At 39.4% G+C, this 22421-nt stretch overlaps 1 protein-coding gene across 5 annotated transcripts in view; it reads right to left on the reverse strand.

Annotated features, from left to right (window-relative positions):
- Mboat2 (membrane bound glycerophospholipid O-acyltransferase 2) overlaps window positions 1-22421 on the reverse strand; it is a 158342-nt gene that overhangs the window by 125867 nt on the left and 10054 nt on the right. Inside the window, exon 1 of one of the 5 annotated variants that reach the window (XM_074049131.1) lies at window positions 21762-22024. The exons of the other annotated variants lie outside the window; for them this stretch is intronic. The gene's annotated coding sequence lies outside the window, so the exon portion shown is untranslated. Of the gene's footprint in view, window positions 1-21761; window positions 22025-22421 lie in introns of those variants that run through there. 5 annotated transcript variants of the gene reach the window in all.

A 22421-nucleotide genomic window follows, 5' to 3' on the forward strand; every position in this document is an offset into this window, starting at 1 on the left:
CCTCTAAACGTGCATGGTGGTTGTATTTATCATCCTGCAAATTTGATTTTTAAAATCAACTCCGTAGAAAAGGGAAGATGTGCTAATACACACAGCTCTAAAAGTAAAGAGCTTAGGAAGAGGGAAGGGAAAGGAAGGAACCATCTATTCCTCTAACGTTTTAACTTGAAATTCTATTTTCTAAACAATAGGTCAGCAATTTTAAGCTATCACTATGCACAGATGTTATGCAATTTTTGCAAAACTGCCAATTTTTAAATTTCTATTATGGAGACAAACAATATAAATAAATCTTATCTATCTTCATCATCAAAATGAGAGGTGTCAAAAACAGAGCCAGCTGTTTCCAGGGGTCAGAGAAAAGGGAAAGCAGGAGGAAGCAGGAAGAAGCATGAGGCCACTGCACCTGAACAAAGATAAAAGCTTGCGGCGGCGATGTCACAATTCGGCTTGTTCAGAAACCTCCCACTCCTGACTGGTTTACCACTAAGAAAGAGAAAATGTGATACACTGGTACACTGGCTGCCTCTGTGGCTCAAAAATAAATGCACACAATTCCTTAGAGGAAAAACCTAAAATTTCCTATTTCTTTTCCCCACAGTTTTAAACAAATTCTAAATTCCCCCCTGATCAACTGGCTTCATTAACAGGGAACTGCAGTCAGGCAGAGGACACTAATGCTGATTAGTGTCCTCACTACATTTTTTCTTACTTTTATTCACAGTAATCTAAGAAAAATGCTTTATTTTAATTTTTCTCATCATCCTAATCAAATTATCAAAGATTCTTTACTATGTCAAATCAAATTCTTAGTTTAAAAGCACAGTGGAATTATTTAAAGGTAAAATGTGTAACCCCCAAATTGACTGTTGAGTCTTGCCCTATAACCCTGACCTCAGACTCACATCTTCAATGGCCTATACACAACATTTCTACTTCAAAGTCTAATACACATCTGAAACTTAACACAGCCAAAGGAAAGTCCTTCATATCTGCCCCTTCCCAGGCTTCAAAAACCACTTCTCTTCCAATTCCTCTCCATCATTTGTCCAGCTGCTTAGGCCAAACAGGGGTAAGCATCAACCTTGATTCTGTTCTCTTTCCCATATCCACATTCAACCCATCAGTAAGTCATGGCACCACTACCTCAAACATATTCCAAATGAGGGCATTTTTCACCATATCCACTGTTCCTATCCCACTCCCCTAGCCTAGACTACTACAATCACACTCCAACTGCTCTCCCTCATTTGACTTTGGCCCTTCATATACTAAGATCTTTGGGGTTTTTTTTTGAATGACTCCTTCCAAAGAGTGCAATATAGGAAGCAGGGGTTAAAAAAAGAGAGAGAGAAACTTTACAGTGGAAAAACCTGACAAACACTTCCTCAGCCAGGTGATTAAACTCAGTGTCAACAGTGGTCACACTGAATGTACATACCATCCATGTGATGGATGGAAGTAACACCTCATCTCTGTAGTCTTCCCCTGAAACATCTGTTAGACGAGGTGCTCAAATTGCTTTTGCTTAAAAGCACTGATTCCTTCTTAGGATCATGAATTAATTAACAGCAGGAGAAAATTATGGCATCTCCTCCATTTTTGTGTCTGTCTTTGCAGTCACTTTGCGATCACCTTGGATTCCAGGAAAGACAGATGATAACGTCTTCATGGCAAGGGACAGAAACTACCCCCAATAGTAAACCTTCTACAGGATGATACCTGCCAATCGACAATAAATCCAGGTAACTCTGGAACCTCTCCCAGAACCCTTGAACTGAGATAATGGTCAACTAGACCACACCTGTGACTGGAACTATTTTACTATGTATACTTTTAGTCCCCTGCCCCCAGTTCTTTTGTCTACTTAAACCTATAGCTTATGTCTGTACCCTGAAGATGGCTGAAGATGAGCTGAGTGCCTACTCTGCCTCTTCCCATGGCATGTCCCAAGCCATGTAATAAATCTCCTTTCTCTGCCTTCACCATGCCTCTTTATTTGGTGTTCAGAGGCAGGTGGCCAGACCTGGCATATGGAATCTCAGGAGTTTGGGCCTTGGGTCCAAAACTCATATTTCAGGACTGGACTAATCATGGGGAAAACATTAGACTAATACCAAGTGAGGGACATTCTACAAAACCCTCAATGCTATCAAGGTCATCAAAAGCAACAGAAACCTAAGAAACTGCCATAACAGAGAGGTATCTAAGGAGACATGCTGACTCAATATCACATGGAAACCTGCATAGGACCCTGGAACCCAAAAAGGATCTTGTTATGGACTAAAGGTTTTGTATCCCTTCAAAACTCATCAAGAGATGGGGCCTTTGGAAGGTAATTAGGGCCAGATAAGTTCTTGGACCCTTGTCTAAGGGCCCTTGTCTAATGGTATTTGAGATTACTTCCCTTATATAAACAAACATCAGAGAGCTTGCTCTCTCAGGGAGAATGCATTGAGGAAAGGCTAAGTTAGCACAACCCCAAAATGGCACCATCTGCAAGCCAGGAAGAAAGCCCTCACCAGAACCCAACCATGCTGGCACCCTGGTCTCAGCCTACCAGCCTCAGAACTATGAGAAAGTACATTTCTATTATTTAAGCCATTTGTGTATGGTATTTTGTTATAGCAGCTAACTAATACAGATCTTAAGTAAAAACTAAAAAAACTCAAATTAATAATGTCTCAGTATTGGTTTACTAGTTGTGATAAGTGGTCATACTAATATAAAATGTTAACAACACGAAAAACTGAGTCTGAGTATATGGGTATACTCTATACTATCTTCACAACTTTCTTAAATTTAAAAATAAAAGGTAATTTAAAAAATCTAATGTCTTCCTATCATGCTTAGATTATAATCAAAGTTCTACCCATCTCTTTAACTCATCATTTAACACTCTATACCTTGGTCACTCTGGTCTACCATGATCACCTCCAGAAGGGTTACAGAGGACCCAGATTAATCCAGGTTATACAAGTATATGCATTTGTTAAAATTGATCAAACTGTATACTTAAGCTCAGTGCATTGTACCACATATAAATTAACTTTAATAATTTTAAAATTATTATTATTTAATAATTTTAAATTTTTTGATTGTCAAAATGAGAACTCTGATGACATAAAAATTACCTTGAACTTGATGGCTAGAAATATGTTTCTTTTACTCTTAAATCTGTCATTTGGGCAAGGTTCAGCAGGGATAACTCCTTGGTGCTCTACTTGGAATTAGTTAGTCACTCAGTCGATGGTGGCTGTCATCTGAGACTTTAGCTGAGGCTGTGGGATCAAACAAATACATGTGGCTTCTCTATGTGCCCTGGGCTTACTCACAATATAATAGCTGTGTTCCAAGGACAGGCACTCTGAGAAAAAGAGAACAGAGCCACACAGAGGTGGAAGATGTATTCTGTAACCTCAGAAGCCACCACATCACTTTCACTACTCTGTTGCTTGGAGCAGTCACAAACCTGCCAGATTCAAGAAGGGAAATAAATTCTACCTTTTGACAAGTAGTTCTAGAAAAGCATGCACGACTAGAAATATGGGTAGGACCATTTCTGAAAACTGTAACTATGCCAGTCATAACATAAAGTCAAGAGAAGTCTCCCAAAGACATGGACAAGAAGACAGACCATGTCAGAGATAGAATTCATCTAGGCGGTCCAATAGCTAACAAATTAAGAGACTCAGAAAGAAAATGAGAGAGAGAAAGAGAGAGGGAGAGAATATGAATCCAAGAAATAACTCCAGAGTTTCCCAGAGCTAAAGAACAGGAAGAATTTACCAAGTATCCAGACAGACATAATAGTGTAAAGTTTAAGAATATTAAAGTCAACCAGACGACCTTAACAATCTCCAAGGAAGAGTACTGGGGCTGTGGCTCAAGGACTAGGTAGAGCACTTGCCTAGCAAGTGTGAGGCCATGAGCTTAACCCACGTATGGGTGTGGGGTGAACCTTTAAGAAAGAAAAATCAGATCGTCTATAGTATTAAGAGAACTAGATTAGCATCATACTTCATATCAGTAATACCGTACACTGAAAAAAAAAATCACAGCACAATGCTTTAAGTTCTAAGGGTAAGTTACTGTCCACTGAAAGTTCTATGAAGATATTTTCAAGTGCTTAAACTGAAATTGTTCTTCTTAGGAAGTTACTTAGATACACATTTGAGCAAAATAAAACCTGACGGCAGCATTCAAACTTTAACTGCCACACCCCACTGGGGAGGAGATGACCAAGCAGCTGCAGCTGAAGGGTAACATATCTATCAGCTGAGGAAATCAGTATCTCTGACCACCCTGCATGATCTGGCAAAGATAACTCATCTCACAATTTCAATTTAACTGGTAGACAGAAGAACAAAACACTACTCACAAGGCAATTACCTGGTGAGACCACATCAGAGCTTCTGCGTATATGCCAATACTGCAGGACTAGATACTGGAGGAGTAACTTCAGAACTTAAACTAAGACTGAAATTCTGCTTTTCCTGAACCTGGTGTTTTTCTTTTTCTTTTTCTTTTCTTTTTTTTTTTTTGGTTTGTTTGCTTTGTTTTTTGTTTGGTTGTTTTTTCTCCATTGATGTTTGTTTCTTTTGTTATTGTGGGTTTTCTATTTTTATTTCCTATTCATATTATCTTTTTTTTCTTTCTATACTCTCAACTTTACCATTATCATCTTCTCATCTCTACTCTCACCCCCTTCACTCTCCTTCCTTCTCCTGTGCTAAAATCCATTGCTCCCCCCACAACTCATTCTGCCCCTTCTCACCCACTCTCCTCCCCCAGCCCTCACCTTCCACTCCCATTCTCCCCCAACCTGTCACCAGACTAGCCCTCCCTCCTACATACTCATCACCCACTGACCAACCTACTATACCAACTTTACACAACCCCAAACCCCTGCAATCCCTTACACAAGCACCTTCTATTGCAACAACAGAAATATATCCAAACACACACAAGGACCACAAAAACCAACAGCCCCCACACTGCTTCCCCCACACACCCACCCCACTTCCCCCTTTAGTGCCACCTTATCCCACTCCCCAAATTTCTATAGCTAGCCTTACAAACGTTAACCCTCCCAACTCCCACTGCTTATAGATATTACCACCAAGGGGTCTTCTTTTTAACATATAAACTACTTATCAGGAATTAAACCTTGAATTAGTTATTACCAAATTACACCCAGACCAGGGACAGAAGTAGCACACCAACCCAGCTAAAAACCCAAGACAGCCACAAAACAAAAATTAAATCAAGGGAAAGAAAACAAGTGACTAAAACCACCAACTAACCTATCAAGAACATAGTTGCACAGTACCAAGTGGAGTGATGGGAAGAAGAAAAAGGGATGTAAACCACTCTTCCCCCTAAAATAATTTAATACAGGATTCAGAGGGAAATGAAGAAAACAGATACCTGGTTCTGGACTCCAACAAAACAAAGATAAATACACCAAAGAACCCAGCAATGACCACAAAAACACTCTCAAAGAAGAAATCCTGCAAATACTCACTGAGAATTTCATGGAGATGATACTAGACACAGTTAACCAAAATGTATACAACGCACTCAAGAAATTTCAAGACACCAAAAATAAAGAATACAAGAAGACACAGAAACAAATAAATGAACTCATAGGAGCCCTAAATAAACACCAAAGTGAAACAGAGAACACTATAGAGAGATAAATGAATAAAAGTTGAAAATAGAAAATATTAAAGAGGAAGTGACCCATGATATGGAAAACCTCAGAAAAAAGAATCAAACAGAAACACAAAACACAGTAGAAGGCCACTCCAGCAGACTAGAACAAGTAGAAGACAGAATCTCAGAGCTCAAAGATAAAAAAGAAATAAAAGGAAAACCTGAAGAACTATTCGTCAAACAACTCAAGACCCACAAAAGGAATATGCAAGAACTCACTGACTCCATCAAAAGACCAAACTTGAGAATCATGGGCATTGAAGAAGGAGAAGAGGTCCAAGCAAAAGGGATTCATAATATATTCAATAAAATAGTAACAGAAAATTCCCCAAATCTAGAGAAAGTTATGGCCATTCAGGTATAACTTGGTGCCTCCAGGACACCAAACAGACTTGACCAAAATAGAACTTCCCCATGACATATTATTAAAACAAGCACAGAGAACAGAGAAAGAATATTGAAGGCTGTAAAGAGAGGAAAAAGCAAATAACATACAAAGGTAAACACATCTACTCTACCCAGCAAAACTATCATTCAAAATAGATGGAGCAATAAAAGTCTTCCAAGATAAGAAGAAACTAAAACAATATATGACCACCATACAAAAGATTCTCTAAGGAATTCTGCACACAGAAAATGAAAGCAAACAAAACCATAAGAGGACAGGCAGTATCAAACCACAGGAGAAGAAAAGACAGGGAATCGGAGAATAACATTGATTCAGCTGCATACAATCAAACCCTTAAACAACAAAAACAACTAAATGACAGGAATTACCACATACCTATCAATATTAACACTGAATGTCAACAGACTCAACTCCCCCATCAAAAAACACAATTTGGCAAACTGGATTAAAAAGGAAGATCCAACAATCTGTTGTTTACAGGACACCCATCTCATTGACAGAAACAAACTCTGGCTTAGGGTGAAAGGCTGGAAGATTTACCAAGCCACTGGCCACCAAAAACAGGCAGGAGTAGCAATACTTAGCTCAGACAAAGTAGATTTCAAACTTGATCAAATGAGATAAAGAAGGACACTCCATACTAATAAAAGGGTAAATACACCAAAAGGAATTAACAATTATCAACCTATATGCACCCAACGTCAGTGTACCCAGTTTCATCATACTTTAAAGGACATAAAAGCACATATAAACTCCAATATAGTGGTAGCAGGAAACCTTAATACCTCCCATCACCAATAGATAGGTCATCCAAACAAAAAATCAAAAGAAATTCTAGAACTAAATCACACCATAGATCAAATGGACCTAGTTGAGGTCTACAGAATAATTCATCCAACATCCACACAATATATATTCTTCTCAGCAGCCCATGGAATTTTCTCCAAAATTGATATCTTAGAGCACAAAGCAAGCCTCAGCAAATATAAGAAAACAGAAATAATCCCCTGCGTTCTATCTAATCACAGTGCATTAAAACTAGAGCTCAACAACAAAAACAATAGCAGAAAATACACAAATACTTGGAAGCTGAACAACACATTGCTCAATGATCAGTAGGTCATCAATGAAATAAAAGAGGAATTTAAAAGGTTCCTAGAAGTTAATGAAAATGAAAACACGAGCTACCAGAACCTATGGGACACAGCAAAGGCAGTCCTAAGAGCAAAGTTTATAGCCATGAGTGCATACATTAAAAGGACAGAAAGATCTCAAATCAATGACCTAATGTTATATCTCAAACTCCTAGAAAAACAAGAACAAGCAAAACCCAAAACAAGCAGAAGGAGAGAAATAAAAAAATTAAGGACGAAATTAACGAAATAGAGACCAAAAAAAAAAAAAAAAGAATCAACGAAACAAAAAGCTGGTTCTTTGAAAAAATAAACAAGATTGACAGACCCCTGGCAAATCTCACTACAATGAGGAGTGAAAAAATCCAAATCACTAAAATCAGAAATACAAAAGGAGAGAGAACAACAAACACCACGGAAATCCAGGAAATCATCAGAGACTACTTTGAGAACCTATATTCCAATATATTTGAAAATCTTGAAAAAAATGGACAAATTTCTAGATACTTATGACCATCCAAAATTGAACTAAGAGGATATAAGCCACCTAAATAGATCTATAACATGAAATGAAATTGAAGAAGCAATAAAGAGTCTCCCAAAAAAGAAAAGTCCAGAACCTGATAATTCTCTGCTGAATTCTATCAGACTTCTTAAAGAACTCATCCCAACTCTCCTTAAACTTTTCCGAGAAATAGAAAGGGAAGAAAAACTGCCTAACTCATTCTATGAAGGAAGTATTACACTCATCCCAAAACCAGACAAAGACACAACCAAAAAGGAGAACTATAAGCCAATCTCCTTAATGAACATCGATGCAAAAATCCTCAATGAAATAATGGCAAACCAAATCCAACAACGTATCAGAAAGATCACTCACCACGACCAAGTCGGCTTCATCCCAGGGATGCAGGGGTGATTCAACATACACAAATCTATAAATGTAATGCAGCACAATAATAGAAGCAAAGACAAAAACCACTTGATCATCTCAATAGATGCAGAAAAAAACCTTTGATAAGATACAACACCACTTCGTGATAAAAGCTCTAAGAAAACTAGGAATAGAAGGACTGTACCTCAACATTATAAAGGCTATATATGACAATCCTATAGCCAACATCATACTTAATGGTGAAAAACTGAAACCATTTCTCCTAAAATCAGGAATGAGACAAGGGTGACCCTCCTATTCAACATAGTCCTGGAGTTCCTAGCCAGAACAATAAGGCTTTTGCCTTATTGGAATATAAATAGGTAAAGAAACTGTCAAAATATCCTTATTTGCAGACGACATGATCCTATACCTCAAAGACCCAAAAAACTCTACCCCAAAACTCTTAGACACCAAAAACAGCTTCAGCAATGTAGCAGGATACAAAATCAACTTTCAAAAATCATTAGCTTTTCGATACACCAACAATGAACAAATTGAGAAAGAATATATGGAAACAATTCCATTTACAATAGCCTCAAAAAAAAAATCAAATACTTAGGAGTAAACTTAACAAAGGATGTGAATGACCTCTAAAAGGAGAACTACAAACCTCTGAAGAAAGAGACTGACGAAGGCTACAGAAGACTACAGAAGGTAGAAAGATCTTCTGTGCTCATGGATTGGTAGAATCAACATAGTAAAACTGGCTATACTACCAAAAGCAATCTACATGTTTACTGCAATTCCCATCAAAATCCCAATGACATTCATCACAAAGATTGAAAAATCTACCCTAAACTTCATTTGGAAACACGAGAGACCGCGAATAGCCAAGGCAATACTCAGCAAAAAGAGTAATGCTGGAGGTATCACAATACCTGACTTCAAACTATATTACAAAGCCACAACAATAAAAACAGCATGGTACTAGCACAAAAACAGATATGAAGACCAGTGAAACAGTACGGAGGACCTGGATATAAATCCACACAGCTATGTCCACCTTATTTTTTACAAAGGTGCCAAAAACATATGATGGAAAATAGACAGCCTCTTCAACAAATATTGCTGGGAAAAGTGGTTATCTGCCTGCAGAAAACTGAAACTAGATTCATGTTTATCACCCTGTACTAGTATCAACTCAAAATGGATCAAGGACCTTAATATCAGACTCAAAACTCTGAAGCTATTACAGAAAAGAGCAGGGAATACTCTGGAAGCAATAGGTATAGGCAAAGACTTCTTCAATAGAACCCCAGCAGCTCAGCAACTAAGAGAAAGGATGGACAAATGGGACTACATGAAATTAAAAAACTTCTGTACAACAAAAGAAATGGTCTCTAAACTGAAGAGACCACCCACAGAGTGGGAGAAAATATTTGCTAACTATACATCAGACAAAGGACTGATAACCAGAATATACAGGGAGCTCAAAAAACTAAATTCCCCCAAAATCAATGAACCAATAAAGAAATGGGTAACTGAACTAAACAGAACTTTTTCAAAAGAAGAAATCCAAATGGCCAAAAAACACATGAAAAAATGCTCACCATCTCTGGCCATAAAAGAAATGCACACAAGGGAGATATGAGGATAGGTAAGACACCTAAAAAACTAGATAGCATTTGTTGCCCTCAACGCAGAGAAACTAAAGCAGATACCTTAAAAGCAACTGAGGCCAATAGGAGAAGGGGACCAGGAACTAGAGAAAAGGTTAGATCAAAAAGAATTAACCTGAAAGGTAACACACACTCACAGGAAATCAATGTGAGTCAACTCCCTGTATAGCTGTCCTTATCTCAACTAGCAAAAACCCTTGTTCCTTCCTATTATTGCTTATACTCTCTCTTCAACAAAATTAGAGATAAGGGCAAAATAGTTTCTGATGGGTATCAAGGGGGTGGGGACGAGAGGAAGGGAGTGGGGTGGGTGGTAAGGGAGGGGGTGGGGAGAGGGGGGAGAAATGACCCAAACATTGTATGCACATATGAATAAAAAATAAAGCAAAATAAAATAAAAAAAGCAAAAGTTCAAAAAAAAAAAAAAAAGAAAGGAAATGCAAGTCAAACTACACTAAGATTCCACCTACCCCTGTTAGAATAGCTATCATCAAAAACACTACCAACAAATGTTTGCAAGGCTGTGGGAAAAAAGGAACCCTCATACCCTGCTGGTGGGCTCTGGAAAATAATATGGAGGCTTCTTAAAAAACTAAACATAGATCTGCCATATGATCCAGCAATCCCACTCCTGGGGATATACTCAAAGGAATGCAACTCAGTTTACTCCATAGGCACCTGCACACCCATAGTGTTTGCAGCAGTATTCACAATAGCCAAGTTATAGAAACAACCAAGATACCCCACTACTGATGAATGGATTTAAAAAATGTGGTATTTATACACAATGGAATTTTACTCAGCCATGAAGAAGAACGAAATCTTGTCATTCGCAAGTAAATGGATGGAACGGGAGAACATCATCTTAAGCAAAGTTGGTCGGGCTCAGAAGGCCAAAAATCCTATGTTCTCCCTCAAGTGAGGACTTTAGATCTAAAACAAATGCAGTAATATTATTGGACATGGGTCACAAGCTAAGGGGAGAACACATACAGGAGGAATAGGGAAAGGTAGGAAACCCAAAACTTAAAAGTGTTTTACGTCCGCACTACAGAGGAGCTAATACCGAAACCTTAAAGCAACAAGGGTCAGTACGGGAAGGTGACCGGGGGAAAAAGTGAAGAGGTCAGGTAGAGATGATCACTTCAGGTTTTAATACACATGTACATGGAAGCAATGCTAGGAATCTCTCTGTATAGCTATCCTTATCTCAACTAGCAAAAACACTTTGTGTTTCTTATTACTGCTTGTGTCTTCTCTTCAACAAAATTGGAGAAAAGGGCAGAACAGGTTCTGCCTGGAAGTGAGGGGGGTGGGGGAAGAGGGAGGGGGTGGAGGCCAGCAGGGAGAAATGGCCCAAACAATGTATGCATATTTGAATAAATGAATAAGTAAAAAATAAAAAAGAAAGAAAAATCAGATCGTCTACAGCATTAAGAGAACTAGACTAGCACCATACTTCTCATCAGTAATATGTACGCTGAAAAAAATCACAGCACAATGCTTTAAGTTCTAGGGGTAAGTTATTGTCCACTGAAAGTTCTATGAAGATATTTTCAAGTGCCTAAACTGAAACTGTTCCTCTTAGGAAATTACTTAAGATTCACGTTTGAGCAAAATAAAAGTCTACACCAGGAATGATGGCACAGGATTCAGAAATAACGCTCTGGTTCATGTGCACAGCAAAAAGCAGCACAGAAAATAACTGCAGGAGGCTGAAGGAGCAATACATGCAGAGGAGAGGAGAAAGGAAGAAAGCTCCAAGGAAATTATCCACATGGAGAAAAGCAAATAAACTCCAGAAGTACAGGTGCTATCCCTAAGGATTTAGAATTCAAATTTTAAGTTAGCAAAGTACTTTTCAACTTTCTACCATAGACAAGTATGAATTTGTTAATAAAAAATTATGTATACAAAACTGAAATCCAGTCAAGTGAATTATTTCAAATGTGCTACAGAAGCTGACCCTGAATTTTTTTTTTTTAAATTTAAGGACAGAAAACAATTTAGAAAGCGTCTTAAAATCTGTTTCTCTGCCTAACCCTATCTTCAAAATAACAAGAGAAAAATGGACTGGAGGTTTGGCTCAAGCAGTAGAGTACCTGCTTTGCAAGTGCAAAGTCCTGAGTTCAAACCCCATTCCCGCCAAAAAAAAATCAAGCTGGGCATGGTGATGCACACCTGTAATCACAGCAACTCGGGAGATATGGGTAAGAGGACTGAGGTGCAAGGCTGGCCCCAGGCAAAAACTCAAGACCCTATCCAAAAAATAACTAAAGGTGTCACACAAGTAACAGAGCACTTGTCTAGCAAGCATGAAGCCCTGAGTTCAAACCCCAGTATTACCAAACAAAAACGTAACACATAATTCCAAAACAAGAGACTTTATTATCTTCTAATGCAGAAACTCACAAAAGAAACTTTCCTTCATATATTCCTTCATTTTAGAAGTGCCTGTCTATCAACATACATATATATGCACATTGGAGTGAGCTGCACAGCCCAAGTGTCATCAGATCCACGTTGTAGTCAGGTGCTGCCATCACCAGCTGAGACCCTAGACAGGTACATCAGATAGCTGAGCTAGCACTCTCTCATCTGTAACAAGAATTGTGCAGTGCTGTTACAGGACTAACGAAGGAAATTCAAGGCCTAAGGTAACAGCCTGTGCCCAGCAGGTGAAGGACTCACTAAGTGGAAACAATTCCTATGATTTGCCCATGTTCTAAAAGGATGATAAATATCAACTGCCATTTACACTAGTGAGTCACCTTACATCTGCCATTAACCCATGTAATATTTCTGATAGCCTGAGAAGATAATCGCTAATTTAAAATGAGGAAATGGAAGACTATAAAATCAAGTAATTTTCCATAGCTACAGAGCAAAGGAGCCAGAAATGTAAGCTGCAGTGAGGCCGAGTTCAAAGGCCACACTCAGTCCCTGCCCCACTTTCCACATACGCCATTAGTGTACCATGGTTTTGGAACAATGACAAGACTCCTGATCTCCAAGGTGCACTGCTCATTCTGGAATCAGAAGACTTAAGTGACCTGGTGTTGTTCAGGACCTTGTGCTGGCAGTGTCACTTAGAAGGCAGAAAGGTTAAAGGTGGTGATGCTGTCCTCACTAGGAGTAGTGAGCACTCACCTCCATCATCACATCAAGCAGGTGGAGAACATGTGGTGATGTGGTCAGGACTTGACACACATGCAGCATGAACAGCACTGCATGGAGGGTGACTGTGAGTGACACCTGCTGCTGAGTGGAACTGGGACTTCTTGAGTGTGATGTATCTGGACAGTGAGTCATTTTCCATCAAGTAGTCACTCACTGTTCACATGGGCTCTGACTAAAAGTACTTTGCTATGTTTAATTCACTACTAATTTCTCCTACTTTATCATTACTTTTTAATTAGAAAACACATCTATAAATTATCTGCTACTCAGCAGGAGCCTGGCCCCTGCACCACTATCTATTAGTAAACAGAAAGATACACACACATAACATAAATCAAAGGAAATGCTCAGAGTGTGTGTTATTTTGTTTGGCATGGTTCTATGATTAAGCAGAAACTGTTTTAACTGCTATTGTTAAAAACATTAAATATATATACATTAATCCCGTTTCTTTTCTTAGTACTTAGTTTCTTTTCTATTCCTTGCTTGGTCTAGACAGAACTTAAAGCAAATTCCTCTTTTCTGACTCCAAAATCCACCTTCTGTCTACTCTGACACTCATTTCAAACAGTTTTTCACTAATAAGCCAATGCTAGCTAGTCTAGTGCTGGAGAGTCCAGATAACGAACACCTCCTCCTCCAGGAACTCACCTTGCAGTCTAATGAATAAATAAGAAAGAAATATTGCAACCCAGTTGCCAATCCTGGAAGTGGTGACATGTCCCCAGGTATCAGGCAATAGTACTGGTAACAATTCTTCAGCCCTCACTATGGTCCCATCCTTTACCAGGAGATTATGCCACAGGCCCCTCATCATAATAAGCACCTGCAGGAGTACCCTCTGCTCCTGGCCCCAGGATTTTAAATCTTCCTCCTAGATTTAATGCTCTGTCCCCTCTGCACCTTGTGGCCTCCCCACTGCCCATCAGAAGAAAAGTGACAATCTCTTGGCCTTTCTTTGCACTCAGCAGCCTGCAGAAGGTGTTCATGTCAGTAAGTATGGGTTTTGGCGGAAAGGTTGTGTTCCTTCTCTGGGGAAACCTGCAGATGCCCTGCTCTGCCTGGTGAGCAAATTAGCAATTCAGGAGTGAAGTCCTAGGAACCCCACTGGGGTGCCACTCTAAGCTATATCCCCTGGCCCACCTTTTCCCAGGAGGCTGACAATTTGACCCATATCTATCTGATTTAGCTCTCTTGCGCCCAGGCCCAAATCTGTCAAGAGTTTTACTAGAATCCTAAACCCCAACACTGCCTTCATCATGACTTTCCATTATGAAAAAACTTGAGGCTTCTGTATCTTAGAGAGGTTAAGTGACTTGCTTGAAGTTTCTTACCTAAAAAAGCAATGCCATCACCATTTGACACAACTGCCTTTCCATGGAAGAAATATGAGTTCCCAAAATAACAATTTATTAACCACAAGTTGAAATTTCAAACAGAAAATAGCAGCTAATGCTAAAACAAGTCATATGCTGATCAAGTATATTCAGCCAGCATTACAAAATGAAACCTAAAATAAATAACACAGTTATCAGGTTCACAGTCCACTAATTCCATAGACAAATACTGATTGAGCACCTACCAGGTGTCAGGCACTGTTCCACAAATCAGGCATGATAGTGAAAAATAGAACAAAAATAAAGTCCCTACTCTAGTGGAGATTTTTACTGAGAGAATAAACAATTGGAAAAAACCATCAAAATATCTAACAATGTCAGGTCAATTTCTAAAAAAAATGAGATGGGGTAGAAGAGCAAAATGTCAGGAGATGGGAGATCCAAGAAGGCCTTCCTTTAGAAGGTCTTGAGAAGAAAGCTGTACTGAGGAAGGATGAAGTCACACAAGTGACAGGGTAGCAGGAATAGCAGGTGGGAATACGCTTAGATACTGGAGGAACTGTGAGAAGGCCAGCCAGTATTGGTGAAGTAGAGGAAGAGAAAACAACTGCAGGAAATGAGGTTACAGAGGTAGCCAAGGTCAGATCACTGCCAGACTAAGAATCTCCTGGAGGACCCCAAGCAAGGAAATGACAAGAAACAATTTGTTCTAAATGTTTATCTTCACCTCTTTACAACACAGTTCCCAAAGTAATACACTAATGTCTTATCTCTTCTTCACCCACATTCAGAAAGAAAGGAGAATAGTTTTTCCCACTGCTCTCAGAAACATGCAGGAGTAGGTCTTGGTAAAAGAAGACAAAGGCCAAATGGAAGTGTCTGGCACCATGGCACCTAGTTGTAAGTGGCTTAGGGCAAATCAGACAGACAGCACCAAGAGGGCAGAAAGATGGCAGATGGCAGCCCTTAGCCCTCTTAACAGGACCATCCAGGCCACAGTGCAATAGCTCCTTTTCAGGACCAGCCTCTCAACTAAATAAATAAAGTGGAAAGAGAAACAGGCCCTGCACCCTGAGAATTTATAAACACACACCATTAATTTCTTAAGCACAGCACAAGAAATTGTAGAAGTACCTCTAGGTAATTATTAGATTTGCTTTTAAAAAACTGCTGGCAGAAGCAGAATGCGAGTGGCCCACACCTGTGAATCCTAGCTACTTGAGAGGTTGAGATCTGAAGGGTTGCAGTTTGAGGACAGCCCGAGTAAATAGTTTGCAAGACCCCATCTCCAAATAACCAGAGCAAAGTGGACTATACACATGGCTCAAGTGCTAGAGTACCTGCTTTGCAAGTGTGAAGCCCTGAGTTCAAACCCTAGTCCCTCCAAAAAAAAAAAAAAAAGAAAAAAGAAAAAGAAAATGCTGGTAGAATTCCAAGAAGGAAATTTTTAAATTAATTTAGTACCATTTTTCTAAAACTTAACATTATCATCATAAACTTTGGTGAAAACACTTGCCAAACGCCTACAGAGGTAGGCACCAGAGATGAAGAGCCAAGAAAAATCTAGTACCTGCACCCAAAGGGCTCAGTAGAAGAGGAGCGAGTGCGGGGGGGTGGAGGGGGCGACCCACTTAGTGACCCAACACACAGAAGTGTTCAGATTGCCTCAGCAGCCAAGGTCATAGGCAAGGAGAGGGGTGGGTGCATGCCACTTGATGAAGCAAATTCCCAATCCTTCCAGCCACATCATAAAATCACAGGACCGGGAAAGCACATCCTCCAGGCAAAAGCCAACGCTCACCCAAGCCATGCAGTACTAGCAAGGGCCTATGCACAAAGTTCACATTATATAGAACAAGACACCTGCTAAAGGGCAGGACCATGAAGAAATAAGAGACGAAATGTTAAGCTGTAATCACTGAAGAAAAAAATTTTTTAAACCCTAATAATTTTTAAACCAGTTTTTCTTTCGTGTTATTTCAAGTTCAAGAAACCTCTTTTCCTAAGGAAATAAACAGGTACATAGACCAAAGGCATAAGTAAGAATTTTACTGCAGCCAGGCACTGGTGGCTCACACCAGTAATCCAAGTAACTTGGGAGGCTGAGATCAGGATAATCTCAGTTCTGTTCCAGCCTGGGCAAATAGTTCAACAGACCCCATCTACAAATAAACATAGCAAAGTGGACTGGAGGTATGGCTCAAGCAGTAAAGCACCTGCTTTGCAAGCGCAAAGCCCTGTGTTCAAACCCCAGACTCATCAAAAAAATAAAAAGAAATTTTACCACAAAATCATGGTAGCAGAAAATTATAAACTGAGGAATAAATTATGATACATCTAAATAATGGAATCTTGTATAAGATTTCAAAAAACAATTTGATAACATTACAAATGACTCAAAATGTTAAAAACAAAGCTCACAAAAATTGTAAATTTAGCCTGAGCCCAATTTTGTTTAAATATACATGCTCTCTTTTAAAAAGTTAACAAAATTACCTCTGGAATAAAGGATAATGGGTGATTTTAAAGTTTTCATATTTATACATTTTTGTATTTCATGCTATAAGGGTATTACTCTGTAAATTAGATAAAAATGCAAACTACAATGAAATCGCCTCATATTCTTAGTCATCCCCTCATTATTATTATATATGCTAATTCAAAAATAAAATTTTTAAAGATGCTTTGGAAAAAACATAAAAATGCAAACAAAATAGTGACAACACTACTGAGATGAAAATATACATATGTTGATACCTGTATGTTACAAAAAGAAGAATCACCCTCCAACAGTAAAAACCTAATTAACTATCTAATTTCACCTCTCTTTCAAAGTTACAGATGAACCGAAGTGTGCCTTTATCTTTAGTTATTCAGGCCAACTCCACTACTTTGCTTTGATTTGGGTCTTAGCTTCAAAAGGCCAAATAGCCTAATGCCTCTGTCCTAGTGACTTCTAGCATTCCTAAATCTGCAGAGATAGGTGATCATTTAAATATTCTAAACCAAGCCAGGCATGCAAACCTGTAATCCTGGAACTCAGGAGGGTAAGAGTTTAAGGCCAGCCTGGGCTACATGGTGAGTTCTCAGCCAGTCATGGCTATACAGGGAGACCCTGTTCCAAAAAAGCAAAAAATAATAAAAAGAAACAGCTTAAGCTACCATAATGTCTATTTAGCCAAAAAAAAAATGTTAATCAATCATACAAACAATACACCCATATTCACTGTTAATATATAAACTTTCAAATATCTATCTATCTATATATATATTCATTCTATATTTAACTTGGCAGGCAAATTGCTTTGTATGGTTTACAGATTAATATTCTACCAGTAGAAAAAGAAACACATTTGTTAACTGCAAAAGTAAAAACATGCAATAACTGATAAGTATGAAGCTACTGATAGAGAAACATGAGTACTGAGTGAGAACTGGCTCATTTAAATGACAATTTATTGAAGGACATTACATTCTTTGAGCCAAAGAAGTCAGTAAGATTAGACTGTTTCATACTCATACAGATAAAATTGTTTAATGTACTAGCATTAAACAAAATAACCTTTAATAACTGCCATCTGATTTTCAGTTTCAGTTAACTCACAAAAGAGGCCTTTTTATGGAAAAGCTCTATTTGTAAATTCTATACATCTTATGAATAAAAAGCAGAACAATTAGCTCTGCCATCTCAATTTCACAAGGAGAAAAACCCCTAAAACTCATGCACAATAAGAAAGGGGTAAGGAATATGAAATAAAAGGGAAGATGTTAGTGAACACAGGGTGTCCAAAAAACACACATTGTTTTCATTAAACCTGAAGCTAACAGTCTTAGGAAGAATGCATGAAGAAGGTAAATCCTGCTGTTTGCGATGAAGGAGGGAAACAAATATTTGCACAAAGTTCAGAGGACAGGATTGATCATTGTCAAGAGCAAAGACAAATCTTTGAAATCTGCCTAGATGATGTGGACTCTTGAACTTAATGTTGGTTTTAACACTCAGCCATGAGACACTTGACCCCAACTGTGATCTGACAAACCCCTTTTAATTACTATCTTAGGTATCACATTTCCTGAATTTCACACATGTTCCTGAGGTCTGCTCTTCTCACACTTGAACACACATCACCCAGCTCAAATGTAAGGAATCCACCAAGTCCACAGATATGGTATTTGGGACATGCCTCTGGGTTTCTATCATGGTCTCAACAGGATTTTATTTGAGAAGGTGTTTATTACTCAATCAGCAATTTTATCCTTTATTCTGTTTAGTACATCTTAATAATAGAGGCAAAAAGCAGTAAATCTTCAAGTAAGTATACCAACCCAGCAAAACTCTACAAAGGACAACACTCAGAAACTGAACCTTCAACTTTTTTTTTTTTTTTTTTTTTTTTTTTTTTTTTTTTTGCTGTATGGGGGTTTGAACTCAGGGCTTCATGCTTGTGAGGTAGATGCTTTATCACTCCATCAGCAAAATTAACTTTCAGGTGCAGGGTGATCCCATTCCTCAAGGACTGGAAATGTTCTCATGGCCAGGCACGGTGGCTCATACCTGTAATCTTAGCTACCTGGGAGACAGAAATCCGGGAGGATCACAGTTCAGGGCCAGCCCAGGCAAAAACTTCAGGGAGACCCCATTTCAACCAATAAAAAGTTAGCTGTAGTGATACACACACCTGTCATCCCCGCTATGTGGGAAGCATAAAAACAAGGATCCAGTACCGGGCCTGCATGGGCATAAACATGGGACCCTATAAGAAAAATAACTAAAGATAAAAGAGCTGAGGGGCATGGCTCAAGTGGTAAAGTGTCTGCCTAGCAAGTACAAGGAAACAAGTTCAAACCCCAATGGAAGGAAAGAAGGGGAGGGAGGAAGAAAGAGAGGGAGAGCAAGAGAAATGTCACTCATGAACCATAACCATGATGAAGCAGGCTTATTCAGACCACATCTGGACAACTTCAGAAGGTTTGCAAGCAACTCTAACAACTCCAACTATCCAGAAATGGAAGTGGCCACCATAATAAAGGAAAGTGTCCAAGCAGAGGCCATATGACCATCGACCAGAGATTTCCTGGAGGAAATTTTATTTCACAAAAGGCACGATGACACAGCTAACATTTACAGAGCACTCACTACGGCCTAGGCTCTGGGCATACAGGTAAAGTGAGGCTCAAGTGCCTCACACTGCTCTTAAGTGATGTTAAGTGGTAGAAACTCAAAGTGAACATAGGCTGACTCTTAACCCCTTGATCCTACTCACCAGAGCCTTGATACATGCTTAATTAGTCATCATCCAACCCTGCCCACTCTGCCTCTATTCTCTGAAACTCAAAGCCTAGCACAAAGGCTGGCCATCAGTCATTGTTTACTGAAGGAGTGAGCCTGCACTGCCTTACTTTGCAAACACTGTTGATTACTAGAAGCTGCACTGTAACAAGTACTTAAACTGCTTTTGCTGAAAAGCACTGACTTCTTACTTGGCCCACAAATTAACTAAATACAGGAGAAAAGCTTGGCAGACCCGCCTCGATTTTGTATGTATTCTTTGCTCTGCAGTCACTTTGAATCCAGGAATGACAAGACTGACCAGTACATGTTTACAGGAGTGCAGGAAACTGCCCTCCCCCCAACAAGGGAACAGCAGAACCTCCACAAGACAAACAGACAACTCCAAGCCCCTCCCAAATTAAGGACTGAGACAGTGATCCACCAGAACACAAGTGTAATCAGGACTGTTTAACTATGTATGCATACCTTTTGCCCCTCCCCCTGCCCTAATTCTTTTTCTACGTAAACCTAAACTCAAATCTGTACCATGGAGATGGCTGAAGTGCTTATTTGACCTCTTCCGTCAGTTGGCATGAGCTGCATAATCTCCTAGCTCTGCCCTTCACCAACACTCATCTCTTTTATCTGGCATATTGGGGGTGAGTGGTCAGACCTTGACTGGTAGAACCCCAGGAGTCTGGGCCAGAGGCCTGGAACTCCAGTTTCAGTACTTTTGCTCTGGAATACCCGGAAAATTTCTCCTTCAAATGTTACCGTGCCCTGAGTTACAGCCTAGTTATTTCTCTCCAGATGATTCCTGAATAAACTGGGCCTGCCCTGTTCTTCCACTGTAACAAATACAGTGGGTATGGCTCCTAGCCACCCTACACCTCACCCAATCCATCTCCTGGTAGTGACCTGTGACCATGTGACAAAGGCCTCCCAAAAGAAATGTGAGCATTTATATGCATGTGCAATGCCAGGACAACAGGGACCTCTCCCTTCTCACCTGATGGATACCTGGAGCCCTCCAAGCTCTCCAGCATTCCCATCACCTGTGAACTTGTGAAAATTAATGGGCCGCAACCCAGACTTACTAAATCATAAACTGGGATGGCAGAGACCAGCTATTTTTTAATTTAAAATAATTTTTAATAGATACATAGAAACTTAAAAATTATTCATACTTATGGGGTACCATGTGACATTTCAATACATGTGTACACTATGTAATGTTTAAGTAATGTAAAACACATCCATCTCCTCAAAAATTTATCTTTTCTTCTTTTGAGACCTGGGTCTTGCTATATATCCCAGGCTGGCCTTGAACTCAAGATCCTCCTGGCTGGGCACAGAGATAGAACGTGCTGGCTCACACCTGTAATCCTAGCTACAGGAGGCAGAGATAAGGAAGACTGTGGTTTAAGGCCAGCCAGGGCAAATAGTTCATGAGACTCTATTTCAAAAAAAAAGGGACTGGTGGAGAGGCTCAAGGTGTAGGCCCTGAGTTCAAACTCTAGCACTGCAAAAAAAAAAAAAAAAAAGATACTCCTGCCTCAGCTGAGATTATCTTTTCCTCTAGTTTTTTGAAATACAGTCTATTGTCATTATCTACAGTCACCCTACTGTATAATAGCACACCAGCTTTATACACCTATCTATAACTTAGCACCCACTCTACACACACACTGTCCCTAGTCTCTGGCAGTCACCATGTACTCTAAACATCTTTGAGATCAGATTTTTTAGATTCCACATAGGAGTGAGATCACACAGTACATGTCTTTCTATTTCTGGCCTATTTCTCTTAACATCCTCCAATTCTATCTATGTTGTTGCAAATGACAGCATTTCATTCTTTTTTAATGGCTGAGTAGTATTCAATTGTGAATATGTACCACATTTCCTTTATCTTTTTATCAGTTGACAGACATTTATTTAGGTTGCTTCCAATTTGGGGTTATCATAAGTAATGCAGTAAACAATGAGAATGCAGGTATCTGTTCAACATGCCGATTTCACTTTCTTTGGATATATACAGAGGTAAGATTGCTTGGTCATACAATAGTTCTACTTCTTAATTTTTTGAGGACTATAAGTGTTCAATATCACTAATCATCAGGGAAATGCAAATCATAACTGTGATGAGGTATCACCTCACTCCAGGGGAGTTATCCAGAGGTAGAAAGTGCTGGTAAGGATACGGAGAAAGGGAACCCTTGTACAGGAAGGTGGGAACATGAACTAGCGCAGCCGCTGTGAACAGGTGCTGTGGGCGTTCTCATGCAAGTGAAGCTGAAGGACACTTCCTCAAGTGAAGCAGCTACAGCCAGCCTGGTGACACGTGCTGGAAGGAGCATGGTCTTTGTATGACCAAGTGCGGCAGACCACCCACAAACACGGGCTGTGTGAGTCAAACCTGCGAGAGGAAAAATATCTTCTATAATCCTTAGGTCACTGAATTAATGTTGGGACTCTCTGTGGAGTAGCTTTATCCAAACTAATTCCAACGTATCTGTCTTCTGACAGTCATTTACATACTATAAATATGTCAGTCTTTCTCAGCCCATGAGGAGAACATCTTGGTGGCTCCCCAGGATCTGCACATCTCCTGGCCTATGTAACCTACTATGGTACTCAACATGGTATCTATTTATCCCTTTCTAAAGGGATACCAAACCCTCTCTCCTTTCAACAATGTTCTACACGCACCAACATTCACTACAGACAAAACTCTGCAAATCTACAAGTCCCAGAATGATGCCAACTTATCAAAGCCTTATCCTCCGTACTACATAGTCTAAAACTGCAAATTT

Source organism: Castor canadensis, chromosome 12 (assembly GCF_047511655.1).
Source record: "Castor canadensis chromosome 12, mCasCan1.hap1v2, whole genome shotgun sequence".
Lineage (NCBI taxonomy): Eukaryota > Metazoa > Chordata > Mammalia > Rodentia > Castoridae > Castor > Castor canadensis.